The sequence below is a fragment of the Pituophis catenifer genome, unplaced genomic scaffold (genome assembly GCF_029215685.1).
Source record: "Pituophis catenifer annectens isolate HBS135680 unplaced genomic scaffold, rPitCat1.0.hap2 SCAF_11, whole genome shotgun sequence".
NCBI lineage: Eukaryota > Metazoa > Chordata > Lepidosauria > Squamata > Colubridae > Pituophis > Pituophis catenifer.
The window spans coordinates 11,745,215-11,766,582 of NW_027256891.1; the positions used below are offsets into that span (position 1 = coordinate 11,745,215).

General features: G+C 41.1%; 1 protein-coding gene across 1 annotated transcript in view; it reads right to left on the reverse strand.

Moving 5' to 3' along the window:
* The window catches only part of LOC139322542 (fibronectin type-III domain-containing protein 3A-like), a 71,595-nt gene extending 58,678 nt beyond the window's left edge, over positions 1 to 12,917 (reverse strand). Inside the window, exon 1 of the mRNA XM_070951669.1 lies at positions 12,807 to 12,917. The gene's annotated coding sequence lies outside the window, so the exon portion shown is untranslated. The remainder of the gene's footprint in view (positions 1 to 12,806) is intronic.
* Between the last annotated feature and the right edge of the window lie 8,451 nt (positions 12,918 to 21,368).

Sequence of the window (21,368 nt, forward strand, 5' to 3'; positions counted from 1 at the left end):
TAAGTAGTATCCAAAACATTGGCTTGTTGTACATTGCCAATTCATTATTCATTAATCGATAATTCAGCTATCATTCACCGGAGGGACATGCTGACAATGAACTCAAAGCCAAAGTCTTTGAACGTCATGGTACACTAGTGGTTAAGGCATGGTACACTAGTGGTTTGGTATGGTGGTTAAGGCATCAGGCAAGAAACCAGGAGATCATGAGTTCTAGCTGGGTGGCCTTGGGCCAGTCATTCTCTCTCAGCCCCAGAAAAGAGGTAAAGGTAAAACACTTCCAAACTCTTGTAAGAAAAATGTAGGGACTTGCCCAGGCAATCGCCAGAAGTCAATAAAACTAACCAGAAGGCACACACACAAAAATCTAACACTCAACCAAATAAAACTTGGATCTGACTTGATCTAGCCCAGCTTGAAGAAAAGATTGTCCTCAATCTGTTGGATATTGAGATGGTTCAAAGTTTGTTGTGGGATTCATATCTACATTTTGTCCCTGCCAGCTAGTATGATACAAATTATAAATGGAGGGAACATTATTTAAGCAGCATCCCACCGTTCTCCAAACATAGGAATGCACATTATAAGGTTGTCTAAAGCTTACTTTGGAATGTGAAAACAACACTTGTAATATTTGTTAATTTATGAACAGAATCAGTACCACAACTCAATCACTTCTTTACTATTTCATGCCCACTTTCTGGTAATCTCATTTTATCAGATTATTCTCGAAAGATTTTCTCGCATTACAAGGGAGACCACACAGAAGCATTTCAGGCAAAATGATTTACATATTCCAAATTTCAAAAAAGGTCAGACAAATAACTGTCTTTTGACAAGAACCTAGTTATAACTTAACTTTTCAGAGGCAGAGATGGCAAGGCCACATACTTTCCATAACAGCAATCTGTTCATAACTGGAGGCATGTTTTTTTTTTTAATTAAACCATTAGAAATAATTTTAAATATTCCCCAGGAGACCTTATATGCACTCTCTTTTGTGTATAATATTTGGCTTCTATCCAGAAAGTGCCATTGGGTTGCAAATAATCATTAAAAATGTTTCTTAAGTTTCGCTCCAAAAGCAAATGTAGTCAAAGAAATTGTGTAAGGGCAGATGCAAAATACACACATAAATTAATATGTCTTAAAATTCTGCCTTTGGTGGGGAGATTAACCAAAGGTTAATCAAACTTTTTATCAAACAAACCAAAGGTTATTAAAACTTTTTAATTCCTGAAAACACAAATGCGCTCTCTCTCTTGAAGAAATTTCAATATATTTCTCCCTGGATATTTATCACTGTATCAAAGTAATACCAAACTTGATATACAGTATGATTGCAATCAGAAATATTTCATGGCATTTTTACATCATTGGATAATATCACAGCTTTGAATTACAGTATTTATTTGTATCCCACCTTTATTATTCTTACAAATAAGCGGCAAACATACCTAATATTCTTTCCTTCTCCAATTTCCCAGAACAGTAGCCATGCGAGATGGATGGGGCTGAGAGAGAATAACTCGCCAAAAGTCAACCAGCCAAATTTCATGCCTAAGGCGGGACTAGAATTTACAGGTTCCTGGTGATTGGCCCGTCACCCAGCCAGCTTTCATGCCTAGGGCGGGACTAGAACTCACAGTCTCCTGGTGATTGGCCCAAAATCCTCCAGTCAGCTTTTATGTCGAAGGCGGGACCAGAACTCGCAGTAGCCTTTATCATAAGACCACAATTTTTTAACGAAGCTCTGCATGAATTCAACATTCCTCTACTCCCTTCAATTTTCCATTGTCATAACTTGGGGACCATAGATTGGGGACCAATCTATTTTTCACTATAAAATCATGGATGTTTCTTATAAAAGAGTAAGACAGAGCTAGGACATACGGTATTTAGCGATATTGTACGGCATAGTCCAGGGGAAAGAATTATGCCAGGGTTTTATGGAGTAATTGTGGTAAAGGTTGGCAAAATCATTCACAAGATTACACCATCTAACCTAGAAGAAGAGAGGAAAGTGAAAACGTATCATGAAGGGAAGTATGATCTGTTTACTCAGATCTATGATTCTGTACGTGATCTATACATATACAGTACATAGACTAAGGAACTTGAACACAAACTCAACAACTAATCAAGATCAAAATACCATATGTTTTGGAGGGTAAGATGCACCGGAATATAAGACGCACCTACCTTTTTTGGTGAGGAAAAAAAGAAAGAAATCTGCCTCTGCCTCTGAGCAATTTTGCCTTGTTGCAGCAAACAGCCTGCTTTACTTTCATTTTCGTTTTCAGCATAGCTTGATTAGCACAAGGAAAAAAAAAATCTGCTCCAGCAATTTACCTCTTTGCAGCAAGCAGCAGAGCCCTGAACAAAACAGCTGAGAGCAAATCAGCTGAGAGTCGGGAGGCGGATCCAATCAACTTGTGCTAATTAGGCTGTGCTGAAGCTGAAAGGAGCTGTTTTTTCTTGCTGTTTGCTTGCAAAGAGGTAACTGCTGCGAGGCAGAGGCCAAAGGGTGGGGGCCAGTGGGTGGGCGGGGCTACATTCGGTGTATAAGATGCACCTATTCACCCCCTTTTAGGAAGTGCGTCTCCGAAAAATACGGTACACTATAACTTTAGAGAGTCAATGGCAGTGTCGCATAGGCATCAATTCACATTAGATCAATAGGAAGTACTTGGGCCAGAGTACTTTGTGTGTGCTGCGTTCTTTAGGGTCTGTAGCTGGGGCAGAACACTATGAATCAAAATCAGGAAAGGTACAAAGTGCTTTCTCCCTCCCTCCATCTACTTACCTATCCACCTACCTACACTGGTTGAGATTACCTGCAAACCCTGAAGAGGGAAGATAAACATGAGAGCAGATGAAGAGGTGAAAAAGGTAGAGATTAAATATTTCCACAGCATGGTTTAGTGTCTTTCCTGCAGTTCCACAGCACAAGCCAGCATCGTAAACATCTCAATATTTATTTCCTTCTTTACAGAGATCGTGCTGGCATTACTAAAAGATGTATTTATTTATTTATTTTTATATCGAATTTATATACCGCCCTTCTCCCTGAGGACTCAGGGCAGTGTACAGCCAAAGTAAAAACATAAACTACAAACATTAAAATACAATTAAAAAGATATATATATATTTGGCCCCATGATTAAAAGCAATGACAAAACAATTAAAAACATTTAAAAAAAGTATTAGGCCAGCCCGGCTTGCTGAAAAAAGGAAGTTTTAAGGGCAGGGCGGAAGGCACCGAGGTCTTGGATTCTTCTTATCTCTGGGGGCAGCTGATTATGAAGTAACATGGACAATACTTTTTTTTTTGAAAAGTCTGAAATATAAGGGGCAGCTGGGCTTAGATCATGATGGATTTTTTTAGGATTGGAAGAATTGAATCGTAGAAGGTATTCTAGATATTTATTTTATTTTAGGAAATTTATATTGCCGCCTATTCGCACATGACGACTCAAGATATGCAGAAGATTCAATGCCGAGTATCTGCGGTTATGAAGAATTCTAATAAGATGGCCTAGAAAAAGTCTCGTTTTAGGAATCTTGTAGCATAAGCAAAATAAGCCAGTTAAATTAGAGTTGTTGAATTCCAACCAGGGTGGATAAAAATCAATGATTTTTTTAAAAAAAAATAAAAAAAAATCAGATTTTTTTGATTTAAATCGGATTTTTTTGATTTTTATCGAATTTATTTTAATAAAAAACTTTTGGGGTAAAAATCTGTCGTAAGTTAGTTTTCTATTTAAGATACATAAATAATTTAGTTTATTCAGCATGAAATGGAGCTTAGTTATGTAGCATGAGGCTGTATATTCTGCAACACTGGGACTATCGGTGAGTCAACAGCGGGTCAAAGGAGTAGCAGAGATGACAGTTGCTCTTTAAAAATTATGATTTAAACGAGTTGATTTAAATCAAGCCTTTTTACTAGTGATTTAAATCATGATTTAAATTGTGATTTAAATCAACTCGATTTAAATCAAATCCACCCTGATTCCAACTGAGTTTCACAACTGTTAATCCACTACACATACAAATAAGGAAACTCTTTGTGTCTTAACATAAGATATCAGGGTCCAGAAATCAAAAATCTTTTCTATTCTCTGCCTGTAATCAGAGGGAAGCATTTTTTTAAAACTTAAGTGAAACCAAAGGGGGGAAAACCTATCCTATTCTTGTACTGTAATTCTCATCAGCAGAGCTTTTAGGTACTTCCAAACACTGGATTCTAAATCAGTGTTTCCTCTCTGCATTGTAAGGCAAATCAATCTTATTTACAGGTGAAAGTTGGAGGGTACCTTAAAATCAAATATACTTCTAGAACAACCCCTGTAGTATGGCTCAAACAGTCTGACACTCCTCTATAGTGAGCACGTTTTTATTCTATTTATTTGTATTCTGCCTTTTTTTTTTTTTACACAAATAATTCAAGGTGGCAAACACATCCAAACTTAGCTTTCTTCTTCTTGTTTTCCCCAGAATTATATGCCTGTGAGGTGAGTTGGGCTGTGTATGTTTGGTCCAAGGTCAGCCAGACCTTATGTATATGGTGAGTCTAGAACTTAAAGCCTCCTGGTGATTGGCCCAAAGTTCCCGAGCTGGCTTTCATGTCTGAGACAGAACTAGAACTCACATTTTCCTAGTGATTGGCTCAAAGTCACCCAGCCAGATTTCATGCCTAAAGCAGAACTAGAACTCACAGTATTCTCGTGATTGGTCCAAAGTCACCCATCTGGCTTTCATGCTTAAGGCAGGACTAGAACTCACTGTCTCCTACTTTCTAGCCAGGTGCCTTAACCACTAAACCAGGAGTCAGCAACCTGGGGCTCCAGAGCCACATGCAGCTCTTTGGGCTCTCTGCTGTGGCTGCCTGTCAGGTGATCCCACGACTGGCTAGCCCCACCCCTCGCCCTCCCCATCCAGTCACTCCTCGCCTGGCCTGAGAAGGTAAGGGTGATGGCGGGGGATGGAAAAGCGGCCAGGGCAGAGACAGAGAGATACAGAGAGAGGGGAAGAAAGAGAGACATACAGAGAGAGGGGGAGAGAGAGAGAGACAGAGAGAGAGAGAGAGAGGGGGAGGGAGGGAGGGAGGGGAGAGAGAGATGTCAAAAGGGTTTTGTGGTTCCCCATGTTTTTTAACAACTGGTTCTCTGCCCTAATGACCGGCTGGGTAGGCGTGGCTGGGGGGGGGGTCATGTGATTGGTGGAAGTGAGTGACATCAAGTTGGCCACGCCCACCCAGGTTTTGTGGCTCCCGGTGTTTTCTTTTCTGTGGGAAACGGGTCCAAACAGCTCTTTGAGTGCTTAAGGTTGCAGACCCCTGCACTAGACCAAACTGGCTCTCAAATGACGGATCAACACTCAATAAATAACTATGAAATCCACAACACTCCAAACTGTAATCAAGTTTAAAATCAATTTAAAAAAATACTTACTCAGAAGAATACATTAATTGAAATGTGTTCCTTGGAAATATACTTATGTTACATATTATTAAAGTAAACTTAATATTTAATTAGAGGAGATGAAAATGTGTTTTTTTTTCCCCTGCCATTCCTGCTCCCATGCATCTAGTATGTAGTGACAGACTATTATCATGCCGGAAGAGATTAAATTGCATTTGCCATTTAGTGATCTAAGCATTGTTGGAAGAGATCTCTTTGGAGCTCTTCACAATTCCCTTATGTCTTAGTTTAAATGATTGTGTCATCTGTCAATTTTGTCACTTAATTGGAAATGTCTTGACTAACTCATTTATTAACAAGTTGAACATGGGCCCAAACCAGATCCTTAGGGGACTTTGTACTTTCCTCCAATGTGAAAAACTGCTAATTTATTCTGTTCCGTGTTTTCCATAGTTGTCAGTCTCAAGCAGAGTTGGCCATCACAAAATGTAAGAACCGGTTTGCTCAGAACCGAACACGTGAGCGTGCGAGTGTGAATGCAGCTTCAAACACACGGCAATTATATAGGATGGGATAGCGCCTGGGCAGGTGGGTGGGCCTTGCCGCTGGTTGGAACTACCGGTTCACCCGAACTGGCAGCAGCCCAACTCTGGTCGCAAGCAATCAGATCCATGTGTGTTGAGTTCCAGCTAACCACTTTGTGTTTTGTCCATAATACAAAAATCTCCCCAGACTGCGGATGGTCCTGGATCTCTTAAAATTCAAGGCTAATTCCCTGCTTGCTGCCTCCACCCTGCCTGGCTGAACAATAGCTCAACTAATCACTGATCCATGGGAGGACTTTTCCTGAAATCCTAGGACTAGTTTACTCAAGAGTCTTTCACAATGACCTTTGTCAAAAAATCTTTTGAACACAAGTGTAGGACCACCTCCATTCATGCACCTGCTGACGCCTGCAAAACACCTGAACAAGTTTTTGAGGCAGGATCTACCCCCAGAGAAGCCATGCAAGTTCTCTCAGCAAGCTGTGCTCTCACTCAGTGCTTCATAATTTTATCTTTGTTTTCTACCAGTCTTCCCAATATCATCCTCCATCCTGCTGTTAGGCAACACATTCTCTTCGTGTCTACTCTATCCTTCCCTATCGTGTATGCATTCTTTTCATGTCTACTATCCTCTTCCTCTCCCATCCAAGTACTGAAAAGGAAAAATAAAATTCTTTTCATTTTATGCGTTCATGAAATGTAAGCATGGACCTTTTTTTTAATCATTAGGTGAAGGTAAAGGTTCCCCCCGCACATATGTGCTAGTCGTTCCCGACTCTATGGGGCGGTGCTAATTTCCATTTCAAAGCCGAAGAGCCAGCGCTGTCCGAAGACGTCTCCGTGGTCATGTGGCCGGCATGACTCAACGCCAAAGGTGCACGGAACGCTGTTCCCTTCCCACCAAAGGTGGTCCCTATTTTTCTACTTGCATTTTTTACCTGCTTTCGAACTGCTAGGTTGGCAGAAGCTGGGACAAGTAACGGGAGCTCACCCTGTTATGCAGCACCAGGGATTTGATCCGCTGAACTGCTGACCTTTCGATCGACAAGCTCAGCATCTTAACCAGAGTCACTGTGTCCCTTTTTTAAAAATCATTACAAAAGCTAAAATAATGTTGGGGAAACTGAGGAGGAGTGCTTCCTCGAGGCCATTCTACACTGTGCAGATTGTGTGACTAGATGTCCTTCAGACTTCAAGTTCATTTCTGGCATTATATGTAGACGATCGTGGCGATAAGTTGCATACTTCTTAAAGGGAACGATCACTTGAGTCATAGGACAGTTTTGATCGCTCAGATATGATAAGTCTATCTTAATGAGCACACTAATCCAGCTTTATTATAGATATTTATTCCAAGGAAATAGTGTAGTTGGAACTGCCTGCCACACAGGCTGCCATACCATGTATTCCTTGAGCAGCATATTTATTAAGAATCTGGCTCCTATCAGCCACAATTTCCCAACTCTGGGAGATTCAAGGAAACATGGGAAACCTATAACACAATATATTAAAACCAAGAGGATTTTGTGTGTGTATGCTTAATGGCATTCAAACATATAACAAGCCAATCAATCACCCCAATACAGCTGTTCTTGTAGTAATAAAACATAGATGCATAAAGGTTAGAGAAAATTTCACTAACAATGGGAACAAAGAGGCTAAGTTCTTAATTAGATTCAATTTTTCCTTTAAGAGGAAAATGATCTAGCATCAAACTCTAGTACTAAATTATTTTGCATTTTCACTTTCAGGTAAAACTTTGGCAAAGCATTATCTTCAGAATGGATTGATTAATCTAGGATAAAAAATTAATTATGCTATCTCTAAATATTAAACAAATTTACATCCCACATCAGATGTACCCAAAGCACTGATACTCTACTTAAGTTCAGGGGAGTGAGAGGTCACGTATGCCATCCCACTTCTCTCTTCTTCCTAGAATTTTTCCCAGAAGTGTAGGGCCCCCTATTTTTTTTTAATCAACCAATTATTGACCCATTGGTTGCAACAGGAATTAACCGACTTGCTTGTCGCCCAAGCCTGATGTCATGGGATGAGAGAGAATGACTGGCCCAAAGTCACCTAGCCAGTTTTCATGCCTAAATCAGAATTCAAACTCTAAACCTGTAGCACAGAACGTTCTCCACCTATGAACATTCACGATAGAGTCAGTATCAGTAAATTATCACACTTTGCAAAACCCTAAATGAAAAAGGGCTTCAGGTGAGTCCTAATCCAGGAAAGGCCATTTGCAGGATCATTGTGTGCACTTTGGCAATGATCCAATGAGCTGCAGTTATTATGCCATAGTGGCTCTCGTTTCATCAGAAAAATCCACAGGAAGATTTGTCGACAATAGTTTTGCACAACACAGGTAGTCCTCGACTTATGACCAAAATTAAGCCCAAAATTTCTCTTGCTAAGTGAGACATTTCTTAAGTTGAGTTTTGCCCCATTTTACGACTTTTCAGGCCACAGTTGTTAAATGAATCACTGCAGTTATTAAGTTAGCAACGTAGTTGTTAAATGAATCTGGCCTCCCCATTGATTTTGCTTGTCAGAAGGTCGCAAAAGGGGGTCACATGATCCCAGGACGCTGCGACCATCCTAAATATGAGCCAGTTGCCAAACGTCTTAATTTTGATCAGGGGGCCATGGGGATGTTACAAAGGCCGTAAGTTTGAAAAATGGTCATCTGTCACTTTTTTTCAGTGCCGTTGACTCCAAGCGGTAAATGAACTGTTGTAAGTCGAGGACCACCTTGGGGGGGTGGGGGGGGGACACGCAACACAGGATTATGTTCTCTGGTCATTCCATGGCTGCTGATGGAGGAAGAGAGGAAAGAGGAACATGCAGAGTCCTTAGCATTCCTAATCAATTCTGCTTATCAATACACGTGGCCCCTTTAAGGCTTTTCTGTTTCTGTGCCAAAGTAAATGTTTGTTCAGATGCAGGTGAAAGGCCCAAACCTGGGAGAGCATTTGTGCGCAATATTTGTGAATCCTGGAAGCTCCAATGCTGCTGGGTTTTGTTTGTTTTTCCGAGTGACCGAGCTACTGGATCACCAGGAAATATAGACAAGAAAGCTTAGGTTAATATAAAAGAGAGAGATCTCTTGCTTATCTCCACCACAATGAGTCCTTCTAGAAGATGAGATAGAGCTCAATCTGTTTTGTTTTTTTTTATTCAGGAATCCAAGACTTCTGCTCTGCAAAAGAGATAAGAGCTGAAAAATCCACTATCTCAACCTTCGCAAATTAAAATATAACTTTTGTGCCATACAAGAATGCAGGTGAAAGGGAAAACAAGATATATAAAGGCCTATTTCAAGAGTAAGCTTGTACAAAATTAAAACAATATTATATTAAAAAGAACATCACAAACAGAATTTGGAGGAAAGAACTACAGTGATATTTCAAATGGCAAGAAAGGAAAAATGGAGATTTTATTTTATTTGGTGATCACCAACTTAACCAGAACAGGTAACTGCCCTTAACAATATTTTAGCATAAGGCAATATTATTTTCCCAAGTTTTCAAAAAAAAACAGTATATTTTTTTACTTCTATTTAATTCTAAGAGTTGTTATAGAAATACTCCTAGAAGAGTAAAATCAAAATACTGTGTACTAATTCCCTCTTTTTTTCTGTTCTTATTTTTAAGTATTTGACGACAAGTGAGTGAACTTGGGCCATACAACTCCATAAGCTACTTTGAAGTTTTGCAAGGCTTCAGATATTGTCCTGGGCTCCACAGAAGAAACATGAAAAATAAAAAAAAAAAAAGATGCTTACAGCACATTTTCTAAATAAAAAAAAGTTATATAAATTATTTCATTTATTATTACAACCCACATATAAGTCAGATCCTGGTGATAGGTATGTTACCAACATGGCTGAAAAAGGAAGACCAGCATAAAGTAGACACTTTTCAAAGTGATTATGGCCAAGACGTAATTTCTCATCTGAAAACTGATTATGCCAGAATCACAAATCTTTCCAGGCTGACAAATTTGACATTTCAGAAAAATGTCACGAATACCATTGCATAATGGCTGCTGTAGCAAGTACAACTGGTCTTAAAACACCTCTATCACAGATACCACCAGTAATCGTTTAAGAATCAAACTACAGCACTAGCTGGAATACTTGTCCATTTCTGTTACCCTTTTAAGTTTTAAACTACAGTTTGCCATCCCTATCCATGACGATATATTTATCAGCATAAATGCATGAATAATCGAACACAGGTTTCCCCAACAAAAATAGATATGCTTTTCCATAATTCATCTATCTAAAGCAAACACCGGTTTAAAAACGAAAAAAAAACAACAGATAAAAAATATGAAATAGATTCCATTAACACCGATGACTAAAAAAAGCTGGAAAGGAGTACAAACAGGAAACATACAATGAACTAAAGTACACCTGCCAGTATTTGCGTCATTGGCGGCCAGTTGGCAAGATTATAATAACACACACTATTTGCCATATGTTGAGGAAAGGATCTTGTAAAGGGGGCGGGGGGAAGGTGGTCTTCTTAATCCCAAAACAGAGGTTTCCATCATCTGAATTACCTTCCCCCCACCCACCCCCCAGCCTGTGATCACAGCTGCAAAAGACATGACCGAAACCTTCCTTGGCACCTACTAACATCTTTGCAATTAAGCAGGAGCCTGGACATCGGTTACAAATTCCGCGCCCCCCGCCCTCTCTTTTTCCCTAAAGGAAGGGATCCAGAAGGGATTCAAAAGACAGGCCGATAGGAAAGCTGCCGCTGATTAACAGCACCTACCTTTAGCTCAGGAGAAACGCTGTGGGAGAGTATCTACTACGCTTGCTATGCACTCAGTCAAAAGGCCGGGGAAGGCAAGGCGACGTGGCATTCAGATAGACAGCATTGAAGGGGAAAAGGGGTGGAGAAGAACGAAGGGGAAAGCATCCCCCCTCCCTTCCTCCACCCCCTTTCCCCTCTTTTCAAAATAATTAGCCTCAGCGGATCCTCAAGAGGAAAAGAGCCACCTAGAGTCGAAAACCTTTAAAAGGGAGTATCAGTCGGACCCATCACCTCTGCTTTGCTGGGAAGGGGGGGGAGGGCTGGCATTCCTAGGAATCTTTCTTTCTCCCCCTTCCCAAAGGGAACTTCCTGCCACTTAAAAGAAACCCACATCCACAAAGCAGGTGGAAGCAAAACTGGGGCATGTCGCTGCCCCCCTAAATATGTATGTGTGTGTGTGTGCATATATATATATATATATATATATATATATATATATATATATAGAGAGAGAGAGAGAGAGAGAGAGAGAGAGAGAGAGAGAGAAAGAGAGAGAGAGAGAAGGAAAGAAGGAAGGAAGGAAGGAAGGAAGGAAGGAAGGAAGGAAGGAAGGAAGGAAGGAAGGAAAGAAAGAAAGAAAGAAAGAAAGAAAGAAAGAAAGAAAGAAAGAAAGAAAGAAAGAAAGAAAGAAAGAAAGAACCAAAACATTTCGGTCTCTTTAAGTACCTTTCCACAGGCACCTTGAAGTTTCTTATACCTTTGGCCTTGCATTTCCAGATGTTTCGAGCATAAGCCACAATCCTGGAGCATTAGGCATTAGGGTTCCCTCCGCCAAACTCTACTAAACTTTGCAACCCAGCTTTTGAACCCACATCCTCTTTGTATGCATCCTTGCACACCACACAAACCCCCTATCACACACACACACACCCTTTGGCCTAAACCCCTCTCCACAACCTCTCCCCCTTTCTTGCAGATCCAATTCTCTTCATCTGGGTTCCATACCAACTTTCCTGCCCGGCTGTGGTTACCTCTCCCCCTCCCCATTTCCCCCCCCTCCATTTCCCCAAGTTTGGGAAGCACACCCCCCACACACAAAACCCCCTCCCCCAACCCACCCCCTCCATTCCTCCAAATGCAAGGTCCCCTTCTCCCCGAATCCATTTTCCAACCCCAAGGATTAACAGCAAGCCCTCCAAATCCCCCCCCCAAATCCCTCAATCCCAGCCTCAGCAAATCCAAAACCTCCCCTTCTTCATCTTTCCAAGCCTCTCTTCCCTTCTGACCCCCCCCCCACTATTCCCCCCCACCCTCCAAAAAAAGTGGGAGCAGAACCAGAGATTGGTTGGAAAAAGGTGGAGGCTCTGGAAATACAGTTAAAAAAAAAAAAAAAGATCAGCTGGAGGAAGGGGGCGGGTTTTTGGTGGGTTTTTTTTTTTCTTTCCCTTTTCCCGGAATAATAAGTCAAGATGGGAATGTGAGGCTGGCTGGTTGGCAGGCAAGGGAAGAGTGGAGAAGGCCCTGGAAAATTTAAGGAAATGGGCATTTTTTTTTAAAAAAAAATTAAAATAATAAAAATAAAAAGACTTGGTCCTTGGGAGGGAGGGAGGGAGGGGGGGCTGTTGCGAGGGGGCGTGGAGGAAACAACCAGAATATTTTTTTTTAAATAAAAATAAAAATGCAAAACTGGGGCTGCAAAGCTCCTGGTTTGCAACGGGGGGGAGAATGGAAATCAGCACTTTTTTTTTTTTTGCAAAATCCTGGAATTATTCTGGAATGGGAGGGGGGGACAAATCAGGTGTGGGGATGGAAAGGGGGGGGCTGTTGCTGGGCGAAGGAGGGGAGGGGGGGTGAAAGTGGGGTCAGCCTCTTCACCCCCTCCCTCTCCTCGCTCCGGTATTTCCGGGGGGGGCATATCCCGCTTTCTCCCCCCCCACTCGGTGCGACCCCCCCCCTTTTTTATCCCCCCCTCCTCCTCCTCCCCCCCCCGGCCGCTGCCCCGCCCTGGTGGCCCGCTGAGGGGAGCCTCTCCCGGCCGGAAGGGGAGCCTCGACACTCACCGCGCGGGGGGACCGGAGGAGAAGGCGGCGAGCGCCGGGAAGGGAAGACGCTCCAGCCGCCGCCTCAGGCTCGGCGCCACGAAGCCTCGCCGCGGCAGGAGAGAAAGTCGGACGGCTCCGCCATGATGGAATGCAGGCTGCGGCGCATGCGCGGTTACCGCAGACGGGAGGGGGGGAAGAGGGGGCGCGCGGCCGGGCGCGCCAACCACAATGCGGTCTCGCTCGCCTCCTGCTCTCTCTCTCGCTCTCTCTCTCTCTCTCATAAATTTCCTCGTGCCCAGCCGGCTCTGCGCAAAGACCTTGTGTGCTAAGGAGAAAGGAAAGCTGTCGAAATAGGCTCGGGAGGTCAGACATTTGCTTTTTTTTTTTTCCCCTTCCTCTCCCTGCGACTTTTAAGAGGGATGCGGGCTTCTGAGTCCTGCAGAGCTCTTCGTCAAGACCGAGTTAAGGGGAAGGGAGACCTGCACAGAGAGAAGAAAGGGAAGGAAGAAGGAATGCATGAAGGACTTGGGAGTTGGGACTGGAATCGGGGTGCTTCCTTTCCCTGGGTGTCGGGTGGCAGACAAATTTAATAAATTATTATGGTTGGTTTGCACAGTCAGCCAGATGTTCGGGCTGTGTTTGGCGTTGTTGCCCAATGATCGAGGCCTTCCCAAGGACCTGGGAGAGGCAGAGGTGGGTATTTGGTGGTGTTTAAAGGTATTGTCGCAGGATGTAAGCTGCTCCCAAGTAAAGCTGCCTTTTGCAATTGACTGATTGGGGATTCCGTCAATACCGTTGGTGTTCAAGTGATGTTCCATTGTTTTGGGATTGCACCAAGGGTGCATATTATTATTATTATTTCTACTATTTGATTTGATTTGATTTTTATACCGCCCTTCTCCAACAGGACTCAGGGCGGTAAACAGCCGAGATAAAACATAACATATAAAATTTAAAAACAAACAATGTCGACTGGCGGCCCCCAGGGGGAGAGCCTTCTCTGTGGGGGCACCTACTATCTGGAACGAGCTCCCCCCCGAGATACGGAGGATTCCGGATCTGCGCACCTTCCGTCGCACGCTTAAGACGTTTCTATTCCAGCAAGCCGGCCTGACTTAAACTTCTCCGTTTTTAAATGGGAATTTTAAATTCGGTTTTAAATTATTGGGGTTTTAAATATGGTTTAGCCAAATTTATTTAATTTGTTTTATCTCTATTTTAAATTTTGTATTTATATGTTTTATTTTTATGGCTGTTCACCGCCCTGAGTCCTTCGGGAGTAGGGCGGTATACAAATTCAATAAAAACAAAAACAAAAACAAAAAACAGTTTAAAAGACATTAAATAATTTCGCCCCACAATTTAAAACAACCCAGTTAAAATCAATTCCAAATTAAAACCGAAAGGATGGGATCAAGCCAGCCTTTTGCTTTCTTTTGCCAGTGTCATTCTCCTTCAATTTGCAGATCAGGTCGGGACTAGAACTCACCAACTCCTGGTGATTGGTCCAAAATTACCCATCTGCTTTCATTGCTAAGGTGGAACTAGAACTCACCAACTCCTGGTGATTGGTCCAAAATTACCCAGTCTGCTTTCATTGCTAAGGTGGAACTAGAACTCACCAACTCCTGGTGATTGGTCCAAAATTACCCATCTGCTTTCATTGCTAAGGTGGAACTAGAACTCACCAACTCCTGGTGATTGGCCCAAAGTCACGCAGTCTGCTTTCATAGTTAAATCTGGAGTAAAATTCATGGACTGCTTGTAATTGGCCCAAGTCACCCAGTTGGCTTTCATTCCTAAGGTGGGTCGGTCCTTTCTGTGTCTCCCAAATATTTTTGGTAGCAACTGGATGTTTGTGTAGAAGACGAAAGCATAAGTAAAGAAGCGCAGTCTTATGAGTAAAATATGTATTAAGTTTCAAGCTGCTTTGTAAAATTCCCTGGTTGGGTTCAGATGTTATTGTTAGGAAGAAGACACCTGACTTTTCAGCATTGGAAAATATACCCTTGAGCGCGGACAAAGAGATAAGAATCCGTTCTACCAGTCTGGAATGCAAAATATGCCAAACTCCTTTAGGTTCCAGTGCTGTGTGAAAAGATTTAGTGAAGATATTACAATTTATTATAATTCAACTATAACATGCAATCAATAAACAGAGCTTCCAGGCAGAGTTGACATTTGGATGGCATTTGCGAGCATTGATCACCTCTGACACGCAGCTGTAATTCCTGAAACGCAGCAGCAAATCTTCTGCCCGAGTCCAAGTACCACAACACCAAAAACTTATCAACTGTCTTTGGTGCCCAAAGCAATAAATTCCTTGTAACACCTCTCCTAAGCCCTTAGAACCGTATCAAATTAAACAACTTGGTTTCTCCAAAATCCTTATTGTTCAACCCCACCAGATGTGTTGTATTTAGTAAGATGGCTTGCCTTAAGCCATGAGCGTAGGGAAGAAATGACCCATGAACTGCTTGGCTTTCGGATTCCTAATGCAGTCTTTGGAGCCGTTACAATGGGTGAAAAGTTGAGGTAGAGGAAGAGTTCTCCAAACTTGACAACTTTTTAAGATTTGTTCCCAGAATTATTCAACCAACCTTGCTGGCTAGGGAATTCTGGGAGTTGAAGTCCACCAGTCTTAAAAGTCACCAAGGTTGGACATTGCTGATGTGGAGGATCTATTACAGGGGTGTCCAACTCGATTTCATTGAGGGCCGCATCAGGGTTGTGTTTGACCTGGGGGGGCGCGTGACTAGCTCAACATCACTTGTTTTGGGAGCGCCGGTGGGGGCCTGAGCGCTCTGCCAGTGAAAACGGGCTCCCAAGCTCCGTTTTTTGGCTGTGATGGCCACCTGCAACCCTCTGCAAGCGAAAATGGAGCTCGGGAGGGCCACACACGGCCCTCCCGAGCTCCATTTTCACTGGAAGAGGCACCGCAGGCCGGTCCTTTGCTGTTTCCAGGTGGCCCCACGGGCCGGATCTAAGCAGCCCACAGGTTGGATCCAGCCTGCGGTCCTTAAGTTTGACACCCATGATCCAGGGGTGAAATCCAGCAGGTTCTGGAGAACCAGTAGCGGAAATTTTGAGTAGTTCGGAGAACCGGCAAATGCCACCTCTGGCTGGCCCCAGAGTGGGATGGGAATGGAGATTTTGCAATATCCTTCCCTCAGGAGAGGAGGGAATGGAGATTTTGTAATATTCTTCCCCCAGGAGAGGAGGGAATGGAGATTTTGCAATATCCTTCTCCCAAGAGGGGTGGGAATGGAGATTTTTTTAAAATTTTAATTTGATTTATATGCTGCCCTTCTCCGGAGACTCAGGGTGGCTTACAATGCATTAAGCAATAGCCTTCATACTTTTGTATATTTTTTACAAAGTCAGCTTATGCCCCCACAAACTGGGTCCTCAATTTACCTACCTTAGAAAGGATGGAAGGCTGAGTCAACCTTGAGCCTGGCAAGATTCGAACTTACTAATTGCAGACAGCTGGAGTTATATTACAATGCATTAGTCTGCTGAGCTATCCAGGCTCTATCCTTTCCCTGCCACGCCCACCAAGCCACGCCCACAGAACCAGTAGGGAAAAAAAATGGATTTCATCCCTGCCCTGATCTATTATTGTCAGATGTAAATGCCTTATTCTCTATTGTGTAAATAATGTATATATGGAACATCAGGGGTTAACTTATTACTTGAGCTTTAATGTATTCATATTTTACCACTCCCATTCCTGGCTCCGCCCCTTGTATATAAAAGGAGCCATCCTCCCCATTTTCCTTGCTTCTATCTTGAATATTCAGCGAATATAGAATGCCTATTATGATTAAAGAGAATTATATTTAAACCTATAACTTCTATTATCTTTATTGAGTCTGATCCTGAAAATATTGCAACAAGCTGGTAGCAGAGGATGGTTAATTGACTCAATAAGTAATTAAAAATGTCCAAGAAAGATAGGCCCAACACCAGGGCCTACAGCAAAGAAATAGAAACTGACCAAGAGATGATCAACGAATCCACTAATGCGATTTCGAGAGAATCCGAAGAATACACCACTGAAGAAGAAGAACTGATGAGTGAAAATAACGACCAGGAAGAAATCGAGATAGAAAATAACGAACTCAGGTCAGAAATATTAAAAATACTAAAAAGCCAAAAGAATGATGAAAGCCTCATCGCGGACCTCCAGGAGATGCTGAGGAACAGCGGAGCAGCGAGAGAGAAAAACGTCATTAAAGAAAAACCCAAAGATCAAAAAACTGTGAGTGAAATGACTACTGAGAAAATAGTTGTAAAAAAGAAAAGATGTGACCCCGCGCGAAATTTTGAACGGCAGCCATCTTGGTTTCAACGAACTTCAAAAGAGAGTGAAGCAGAGCCAATCAAAACGCTCAGTTCAAAATTTCTGGCGCGAAAAACACTATCAGACGAAGAAAGTGAAAAAGAAGTCTCAAACTCTTCAGATGAACCAAAATCAGAAAGTGAAGACGATTTAACAAAGTCTCAAGTAAAGTCAGCAATGAAAACACTTTTTGCTGCTTTTGGGCCAAGATTGAAAATCTCCAAGACATCGACGAAGAAGCAAGAAATCAAACCGACAACTCAAGACCTGCACGCTCCCATCCTGACTTCGAAAACGACGACACCCGAGCCCAGAGAGCCATGCCGATTCCGCCCTACACCGCAGACAGAATCGAGTGCCAGCACACACAAGAGAAAGAGAAGAACCGCCGCCATCACCAAAGCCCCAAAAACCGAGCCAGAGACCGACTCATCTGAAGAGGAGCGGATCGAGAGAGCTGAAATGGAGAGAACCTTCCACAACGGCGCCAAAGAAGAAATGAGCAACGCGCATGTGCAAAACTACGTAGACGGCCCCGAAAGACTTGAACTGGCCAGAGAACCGCGCAGACTCGTTACAAGCATCCCAATGCCGTTCTGTAATTTCCTGCACTTGAGAGACCACGGACTGCCTCAGGTTGTAAGTAATGGACAAAATAATGTGGGGAACTTACCCAGTGACTTCCCAAAACTTAGAGTTGATGGCATTAATTTACAAGAGTGGTACCAACAGCTTCAGGTTATTTTTATGAAAGAAAATTTACTATTCTTTATAACTAGTCCTCCAAGAAGACCTTGGACTTTAAAAATAGACTGTTTACATCATAGAGCATTTTTCATAATAATTTCTAGCGTGTCTCCTGCAATGTATCATAGCATCAAACCAAACCTAACTGTATCAGAAATAATTCAATGCATGTTTAATCTATTTCACAGCGATAGCGTAGCCACAACCACAAGAATGTCTAAGGATTTCTTTTCTTCTAGAGTGAAACCAGGGGTTTCTATAAGTGAACATTTGATAAATCTAAACAAAATAAGAGCTGAGCTGCAATTGAGGGGGGAAGTGATTTCAGATCAAACTATGAAAAGTGTTATTATCAATTCACTTGATCCATCATGGGATATCTTTATGTCACACTTAGATACCATTAATTTGGGATATTTATCAATAGAAAGTCTATCTAACAAATTGATAGCAGAAGACAATTCAAGAAAAAATCGTTCCAGTAACCAAACAGAACACAAATCTTTTAGGAAAGTAGTCTTTCAAGATAAATATAATGAAGCCTTTAGATGCCACAATTGTGGATCCAGGGAACACAGTAGAAGAGACTGTCCCAAAGTCCCAAGGGAGAGACATAGGCCAGAATATAGGAGCAAATACAATTACAGACAATCTTCCACAGATAGACACAAATATAGAAGTCCACCAAACTACAGAGAAAGTAGAGGGGGTAGAGAAAATTCAAAAGAGAGAAAATCTGGGTCACTAAATGGGCTAAATAAACAAGACAGCACCAAAACACAACAAGATGAGAACAATAATTGGCTTATTGATTCTGGTGCAACAAATCACACCACTAATAACAAAAGTATATTATCTTCATTTACAGAAGATAAGTTTGTGATAAAGGTAGCTAATCAAGAAAAGGTTCAAGTATTAGGCAGAGGAAATGTGACCTTGCCTGGTTTAGGGAAAATAGAGGGGGTATTATTAATCCCAGAAATACCTCACAACATACTAAGTGCTATAAAACTAAGCAGAGAATCTGACATCAATATAGTTTTCTCAAAGGGGAAAGCAACTATAGAAAAGAACAAAACAAATGTAGGCACTGTGATGATAAAAGGGGGTCTACCCTATCTGATAACCAAAGAAAGATGGTTACATAACATTGATTCAAATATGGAAGATTGTATTGAAGCAGATGATGAAAATGTCAGTAACAGTGACAATGATGAATGTAAATTAACTCATGATAACAAAAATACACACAATGAGAAGAAACCAAAAATAGGTAAACCAATTCATGATGAGTGTGCTCATATCTTACATAGGAAGTTAGGACATGCTAGCTTTCCTGTAGTACAAAAAATGACTGAACACGCAGAAGGTGTAAAAATAAAAAATTGTGAAAATTATTTAGAATGCTCAGTATGTAAATCCACCAAACTAAAAACCAGTCCTAGACCAAAAAAATCTAACAGATCAACTAACAATATTTTTGATTTGGTACATATGGACTTAGTTGGTCCATTAACTCCATCAATTACCTATAGAAAACGTTACTTCCTAACAATAGTGGATGATTACAGTCGCTATGGTTTTGTTTACACATTAAAGCACAAGGATGAAACCTTTCAGAAATTTAAGGAATTCTACAAACGCGTAGAAACACAACATAATATCAGAATAAAACAAATTATGACAGATAGGGGATGTGAATTCATGTCTAAAGAATTCTCCCAATGGTTAAAGGATAGAGGGATGCTACATTTCACGTCCAATCCATTTTCTGCCTTTCAAAATGGGATTGCAGAGAGAAAGAACTCCACACTACAAACCATGATTAGATGCACATTAGAGGATGCTGGTTTAGGCAAACAATTTTGGTCAGAAGCCTTACATTATTCAAATTACACTCAAAATAGAACATGGTCCAGTATTGTGAATAAGACACCATATGAGGTGATGTACAATAGAAAACCTAAATTAGCACACATGCACATATTTGGAGTTACTGCAGACGTGCACATACCTAAACAATTGAGGAGAAAGGGAGAAAACGTATCCAGGAGATTAAGATTCATGGGATACGAAACTGGAACCAAAGGGTACAGATTCATCGATAATAATAACAAATTTATAGTATCCAGAACAGCTGTGTTTCATGAGCAGGCCAATTGGTCTAAGTTGCACCTTAATGAAATTTTTCCTAATAAAAGCAAAGATAATATATCTTGCGAGGAAGGAACAACAGAAAATCAAAATATTAACAAAAGTAAGAACAAAACCAAAACTTGGACAAATAGTCAGCATAAAATAAAGACAGACACATTAACAAAAAAGGAAGCCAGATATTTGCATGACAACCATAGCAAACCTGAAAGAAATATTAGAAATAATAGAAACCAAATACCAAATAAATACAAAGATTATATTATGCATATGGATGGAGAACAAATAACACCTAATACATATGAGGAAGTATTGAAACTTCCCCGTGAAGAAAGAGAAAAATGGGAACTAGCTATGGAAAAAGAAATGAAAAGTTTACAAGGATTAAATGTATTCACACCTGCGATCGCACCTAAGGATAAAACAATTATAGGTACCAGGTGGATTTATAAAATTAAGAATTTAGAAGGAGGTAATACCTTATACAAGGCCAGACTAGTTGCACAAGGTTATGCACAAAAATATCCAGAAGACTATACTGACACATATTCACCCACTGTGAGAACAGAGAGTGTCAAAACAGCTCTTGTAGTAGCATCTGCACTCAATCTAGACGTGTTTCAATATGACATACAGACTGCATACTTACATGCAAAATTAGATAAGGAAATATATGTAAGAGCACCACACAGTCAATACACTAATAAGAACGAAATTTGGTTACTAAATAAGAGTCTGTACGGATTGAAGCAATCTGGCAAAAGATGGTACGATTGTTTGGTAAAGGTACTAAAGACCATGGATTTCAACGCCACCACTGCTGATAACTGTTTCTTTGTAAAAAAGAGTAATGATCATATTGAATTTGTATTAATTTATGTGGATGATATTTTATATATTGGAAAGCATAAAGAGAGCAGGGAAATCTTTGTAAATAAGTTAAACGAACACTTCTCATTGAAATCACTAGGTAGAGTGAATAAATACCTTGGTGTACAAATTAACAAAACAAAAAGGGGATTCAAACTTACTCAAAAAGATAAAATCATTGAACTCCTAAACAAATGTAACTTAAATAATGCCAAAACATGTGACACACCTATGCAAACTGATTTTCTTAGAAACAATGGTGAATCTTCCCCTGAGTTTAAAGACAACACATTTTACAGATCAGTTATAGGTTCACTCCTTTATATATCTAATTGGACTAGGCCAGATATTGCATTACCTCTCAATTTATTGTCAAGATATGTTAGCAAACCAACCTTGTATCATTGGGAAGCTGTCAAAAGAATTTTAAGATATCTGAAAAGTACATTAGATTTTTGTTTAAT